The sequence below is a fragment of the Schistocerca gregaria genome, chromosome 1, assembly GCF_023897955.1.
Source record: "Schistocerca gregaria isolate iqSchGreg1 chromosome 1, iqSchGreg1.2, whole genome shotgun sequence".
Classification (NCBI taxonomy): Eukaryota; Metazoa; Arthropoda; class Insecta; order Orthoptera; family Acrididae; genus Schistocerca; species Schistocerca gregaria.
The window spans coordinates 355,094,903-355,101,218 of record NC_064920.1 but is presented as its reverse complement, the minus strand read 5'-3'; the positions used below and the strand labels follow the sequence as shown (position 1 = coordinate 355,101,218).

Here is a 6,316-nt window from a genome sequence, read left to right as displayed (position 1 = left end):
AGAACTGTGCCTCCTCAACTCTGGTGCTCCCACTCATTTCTGTACTGCTTCCGGATCGTCATCGGCTATTGACCTTTCCTTTTGCTCTCCAGCACTCGCGGATTCTGCTCTGTGGGAGGCTGCAGCTGACCTCCATTCTAGTGACCACTTCCCCCTCTGGATTCGCCTCCTGGGTGAGGCTGTGGCATTACCAGTGCCGCCCCGGTGGCACCTTTGCAGAGCTGACTGGACACTTTTCAGCCAACTGGCTGTTTTGGAACACCGTGCCAGCGTCCACGAATGGGTAGACCATGTTGCAGCCGTGATCTCACATGCTGCTGAATTGTCAATCCCACGGTCATCCGGTCATCCCAAGAGGCGTCCTGTCCCTTGGTGGACCACAGAGTGCCACTCAACCATCCGCGCCCGCCGTGCAGCACTGCGCCGCTTCAAGTGCCGTCCCTCAGCTGACAATCTTGCGGCCTTTCGGGTGGCAAGGGCCAGAGCGCGGCGAGTGATTAAAGAGAGCAAACGACGGTCATGGCAATCGTTCTTGAATTCCATCTCTCGCTCCACTAGTTCTACGAAAGTATGGGAAGCCATCAGGAGGATTTCTGGGAAACTCAGCCAGCTCCCTGTCACGGCATTGCTGCATCAGGGATGTCTCCTCACGGCGCCGAGAGACATTGCCCAGACACTGGCCATGCATTTTGCGGAATCTACCGCCACTATTAACTGTGATCCAGATTTCTGCCGTTACCGCACTGCCATCGAAAGGGGTCACTTGGACTTCCGGTCTCTAAATTCTGAACCCTATAACTGCCCCTTCACAATGTGGGAACTGGATTCTGCGCTGTCTGTGGCTCATGATACTGCGCCTGGTCATGATCAAATCCGGTACAGCATGCTGCGGCACCTGTTGCTGCCATCCAGGGAAGTTCTCCTGAACTGTTTCAATATGATATGGTTATCCGGCACGTACCCTGACTCGTGGAGAGAGGCGATTTTGATTCCCCTCCTCAAACCAGGGAAGGACCGAACGCATCCCAGTAGTTATCGGAGTATTGCTTTGACGAGCTGTGTTGGGAAGACGTTGGAACGCATGGTCAACCGCCGCCTACTTTGGCTGCTCGAGACCAGGCAGCTCCTTAGCCCATCTCAGTGTGGCTTTCGGAGATGTCGTTCCACTATAGACAACTTGACCCTGCTTGAGGCCGCCATCCAGCAGACCTTTCTACGTAACGAGCATTGTCTAGGGGTCTTCTTTGACATTAATAAGGCGTATGACACTACTTGGCGCCGCCTTATCCTCAATCAACTCCATGAGTGGGGCTTTCGTGGCCGTCTCCCCATCCTCATTAGGTCCTTTCTTTCTCACCGCCTCTTTCAGTATCGGGTTGGTAATGTGCTATCGGATTTGTACGTGCAGGAGAATGGTGTTCCTCAGGGCAGCGTTTTAAGTGTCACCCTCTTTGCCGTCGCTATTAACAGTATCACGTCCACTATCCGAAGTCCTGCCCAATGCTCCTTGTTTGTGGACGATTTTGCTGTTTTCTGTTCTTCCTCCAGTCTTGTCACTGCTAGTCGGCAGTTGCAGCTTACGATAAAGCGCTTAGAGGCATGGACTGCAAAGACGGGTTTTACCTTTTCTGCAGACAAATCTGTGTGTGTTCATTTTAATCGTTCTCGGCGTCTTTTTACCTCCCCTGAATTGCGTCTGTGGGACACCGTTCTTCCTTTTAGAGACACTGTGAGGTTCCTGGGCCTCACTTTTGATTCCAAGTTGTCGTGGTTGCCTCACCTTAAAGACCTCAAAGTGCGGTCCCTGAAGGCACTGAATATTTTGAAGTGTCTGAGCCATCGGTCCTGGGGAGCAGATCGGGCGCGTCTGCTGCAGTTTTATAGGGCTTTCGTCCGATCGCGTCTTGACTATGCTTGCACCGTGTATGGGTCAGCAAGGCCTTCGTATCTGAAGATCCTTGACGCAGTACACCATGAGGGTATCAGGCTGGCCACTGGTGCCTTCCGTACCAGTCCCATCCCCAGCCTGTGTGCTGAGGCAGGGGAACCGCCGCTCGCCATCCGGCGGAAACTCCTCATGGTGCGACGGGTGTGTCATTTCCTTGCCTGTCCTACCTCCCCTGCGTACCCTACCGTTGCCCGACCGCCTATGGAACGTCTCTTTTCCAGTCGTCCCAGGGCAACAAGACCATTTGGGATTCGTGCCAAGCATTTTCTTGAGTCCCTTGGTGTGGAGCGTGTGGCCCCCCAACGACAAGGTTTTACTCGCCTGCCTCCCTGGTTGCTCCAGAGGCCCAGCATCCTTCTAGACTTGTCGGAGAACCGGAGGAACTGCACTCCGGCGTTTGTTTTTACATATTTACGATATTTTAAACCAGCATCCGGACCATGTACCTGTATTCACAGATGGCTCTAAACATGGGGACTCTGTTGGTTGTGCTGTTGTTTTCCCTGATCGAGTCGTCAAGTTACGGCTTCCTGCGGCGTTTACCATCCTCGATGCCGAATTGTTTGCAATCCTGCGGGCATTGGAGCAGGTGAGATGTGTTGCCAGTCTTAAGTTCCTCATCTTTTCTGACTCCCTGAGTGCCCTTCAGACCATGCAACACTTGTACCCAGCGGATACGGTCGTCCAGAACATCCATGATGCCCTACTCCACCTGCAACGGCAGGGGAAGGAGGTTTCTTTCTGCTGGGTGCCGGGGCACGTGGGTATTAGGGGAAACGAACTGGCGGATGTGGTTGCCAAAGATGCATGTTCCCTCCCTCACGTTGTTGAATGTGCCGTCCCCCTCCATGCTGTAACCTCCCTTTTGCGTTTTCGTGTTATGCATCAATGGGAAGAGGAGTGGTTGGCAGTTTCTGACAATAAGCTGCGTCTGGTAAAGGCCACTACGCGACCATGGCGTACGTCCTACCAGTCATACAGGCGGGATGAGGTTCTCCTCACTCGCCTCCGCATTGGACACAGTCCCTTCACGCATGGTTTTTTACTCCGGCGGGAGGACCCCCCAATCTGCAGTGCTTGTGGCGTCCAGATTACTGTCCGCCACATTTTACTTGACTGTCTTTTATTCTCTGACCAGAGGGCGGTGGTTTCCTTGCCACCGGATTTGCCCTCTATTTTGCAAGACGACGCAGCGACTGTGGTTAAGGTCTTACGGTTTTGTGTCCTGTCCAATCTGTTGCCTCGGATTTTAGGGAGAAGGTTTTAATGTGCTGCTGGGTGACTGGCTCACCCAGGTTTTAGGTAAGAGGTCCGCCAGTCACGATTACCTCCTTGTTTCCCTTCGGTATCTGTTCTCTTTTCCTTGTGTTTCCTTTCCTTTTTAGTGTGTTTCTTCTCCTCTTGTTTTGCCTCTGTATGTGCGCATTTGGAACTGCGTCAGGCCTGTGTCTTTTAGCCGTTCTCCTTGTTCGGCGTCCGTCTTCGTCCCTTCACCGCTTGTGTACCTGTTTCTATGCGTTTGGGCGCTGATGACCACGCTGTTTAGCGCCCGTAAACCTCAAACACACACACACACACACACACACACACACACACACACACACACACACACAGTACATTCTCGTGACCACCGCTGCTAGTAATCACGTACAGGGGTATATCCCTACCAAGTATTTCTCCAATATCGCATCGTTGGGGCCTTGACTAACATCTGCTCACCACGTCCAGTCTCAAAGGTAACTAACGCTCACGACCGTTACAGCGTACGTTTAAAACAAACTGAATTTGGGTCCTCATAGTTGTGCTAGTAGCGCCATTCTCATGTGAAAGGCGAGAAATTTGAACAGACATCATATTTCAGATGTAGAAATACGCCTACCAACTTTCGTTTACGCCACACAGCTCCTCCTTGCTGCTGCGATTTATTTCCGTAAGTGTATCTTCAAATTGTCCACCCACTACTTGTAAGAGCCACGGCCTTGGCGCTGTGGTTATACCGGTTCCCGTCAGATCACCGAAGTTAAGCGCTGTCGGGCTGGGCCAGCACTCGGATGGGTGACCATCCGGTCATCCGAGCGCTGTTGGCATGCGGGATGCATTCAGACTTCGTGAGGCAAACTGAGGAGCTACTTGATTGGGAAGTAGCGGACCCGGTCTCGTAACCTGACGTACGGCCGGGAGAGCGGTGTGCTGACCACGTGCTCCTCCGTATCCGCATCCAGTGACGGCTGTGGCTGAGGATGACGCGGCGGCCGGTCGGTAGCGTTGCTGCCTTCAGACGGAGTTTAGTTTTAGTACCTGTAAGAATAGAAGAGGAATGAAAACAATTGGCGATGATGACAATGAGGGGAAGATCCTAGCTAAGAAATAAACTGCGAAGAAATCGCATACAACTGTCAGTGACGGAAAGATGGCAGGGAAGAGACGAGAGGAAGAAGAAGAATTGGAATACCGGATGACGTAGAAAATGGACCAAGTTAGCGCAGGATAAGGAGATACAAATGGAGAGCGTTTCATTGATACCTGACATGAAACTGATTTAACAAACAGGAAATGCGGATGCTGAACTCTCTCATTGACTTGGCAGTTTCGAAATTAGAAACTGAAAACACTTACGACTACGCGCTATTGTAGTTGAATAACTGACAGTTTCCTTATTACCAGAACGTGCCTTGAAGTTATGTTATGAACTAAACTGCAACTGTTAGCTATGTACTTAAAAAGGTTATGTACAGAGATATTTGTACTATACACTTGAGTAAAGGATATATATTAAACCAATCATTTCAAAAAATATTAATTCGAAAACTATTTGAGCTAAAGCATCGTGGTTTGCTGTAAACCGTTTAGAAGCTGATAGTCTTTTTTTCGCCAGAATTTAAGTGTGTCATCAGTCGTTGCTGGTACAGCATCAAGGCGATATTTGGGCTCTGCCCATGCTGACTCAACAGTTCTGACTACCTCTCTGATTCGTGCTATAATGGCAGCAATGTCGTTTGACCGGTGGTATGTACACTCGACGCTTGGCGTAGCCCTACAAAAAGAAATCTGATGGAGTAACGTCGGAAGGGCGCGGGGCTGTGCGGTGGGACCATCACGACCCAACCACCTGTCGGGAAATGAATCAATCGGAACATCCCAGACTCCAGATTTCAACGTGGGAACGCACCATTACGCTGGAAGATTACGAACGGCTGCAGGTCTTCGATCTGTGATGGTGAGAGCTTTTCGATCATGTCCTGGTAAACATTTCCCGTTACGGTTTTCTCTGCGAAGAAAAATGCACCTGCCACCCAGAGCATTAAGGTTTGGACAATCACGGATGTATTGTCGTGTTTTGCGTGGGTTCTCAGACCCTCAGATCCTAATGTTGTGGCGATTCATATGTTCAGAAATGTGAAACGTTGCTTCGTTTGAAAACAGGCATTTTTCACGTAGCCATCGTCAGTAAGTATGGCGACCAGAACGGAACAAGTGAATGCATATCGCAGTGGACAATACTTTGGCTGCAATGCTTCGACCATTTGCACTTTGTACGCAAAAAGAATAACCGCTTACGTAACGCATTATGGAAAGCTGATCTTGCTTCTCGGAATTTGTGTAGTGCAAGACGAACTGACTTCCGGGGGCTGAGCTGAAATTCATTTTGCGTTCTGTCGATACTTCCTTGAGGCTCAGTGGGACGTCCACTTCGAAGAAGGTCTTTGCCACTGCCTGTATCTTTGAACGTTTTGAACCACTTCGTTATGCTTGCTTCTGCCGGTAGTGTTCTGCCATACTGGCATCGATAATTCCACAGTATCGTTGTCTCATATTTGGATTCTGCATACCAGATGACATATTGCGAGTTCCCATGGTCTGACGCCATTCTGATGCGATCCAAGACAAATCTGCAACAAAGGACAAAGGACAAGGACTTCGACAGCTGATAAGCGTTTGGCAACAAACCACGATTCTCTACCTCTAAGAATTTTCAAGTTATGATTTTTTTTTAAATTATATCTAGACTTGACGAACACCCTGTATGCCAACGACCTTCCCGCAGTGGTAGCACCGGTTCCCGTCAGATCACTGAAGTTAAGCGCTGTTGGGCTGGGCTAGCACTTGGGTGGGTGACCATCCGGTCTGCCGAGCGCTGTTGGCAAGCGGGGTGCACTCAGCCCTTGTGAGGCAAACTGAGGGGCTACCTGATTGAGAAGTGGCGGCTCCGGCATCGTTAACTGACATAGGGCCGGGAGAGTGGTGTGCTGACCACATGCCCCTCAATACCCGCATCCAGTGACGCCTGTGGGCTGAGGATGAGACGGCCGCCGGTCGGTACCTTTGGGCCTTCATGGGCTGTTCGGGAGGAGTTTAGTTTAGAACACC

General features: G+C 50.6%; 1 pseudogene; it reads left to right on the top strand.

The window, feature by feature from the left end:
- The first annotated feature begins 5,974 nt into the window (after window positions 1-5,974).
- On the top strand, window positions 5,975-6,092 carry LOC126288312 (5S ribosomal RNA; annotated as a pseudogene).
- The last annotated feature ends 224 nt before the right edge of the window (window positions 6,093-6,316 follow it).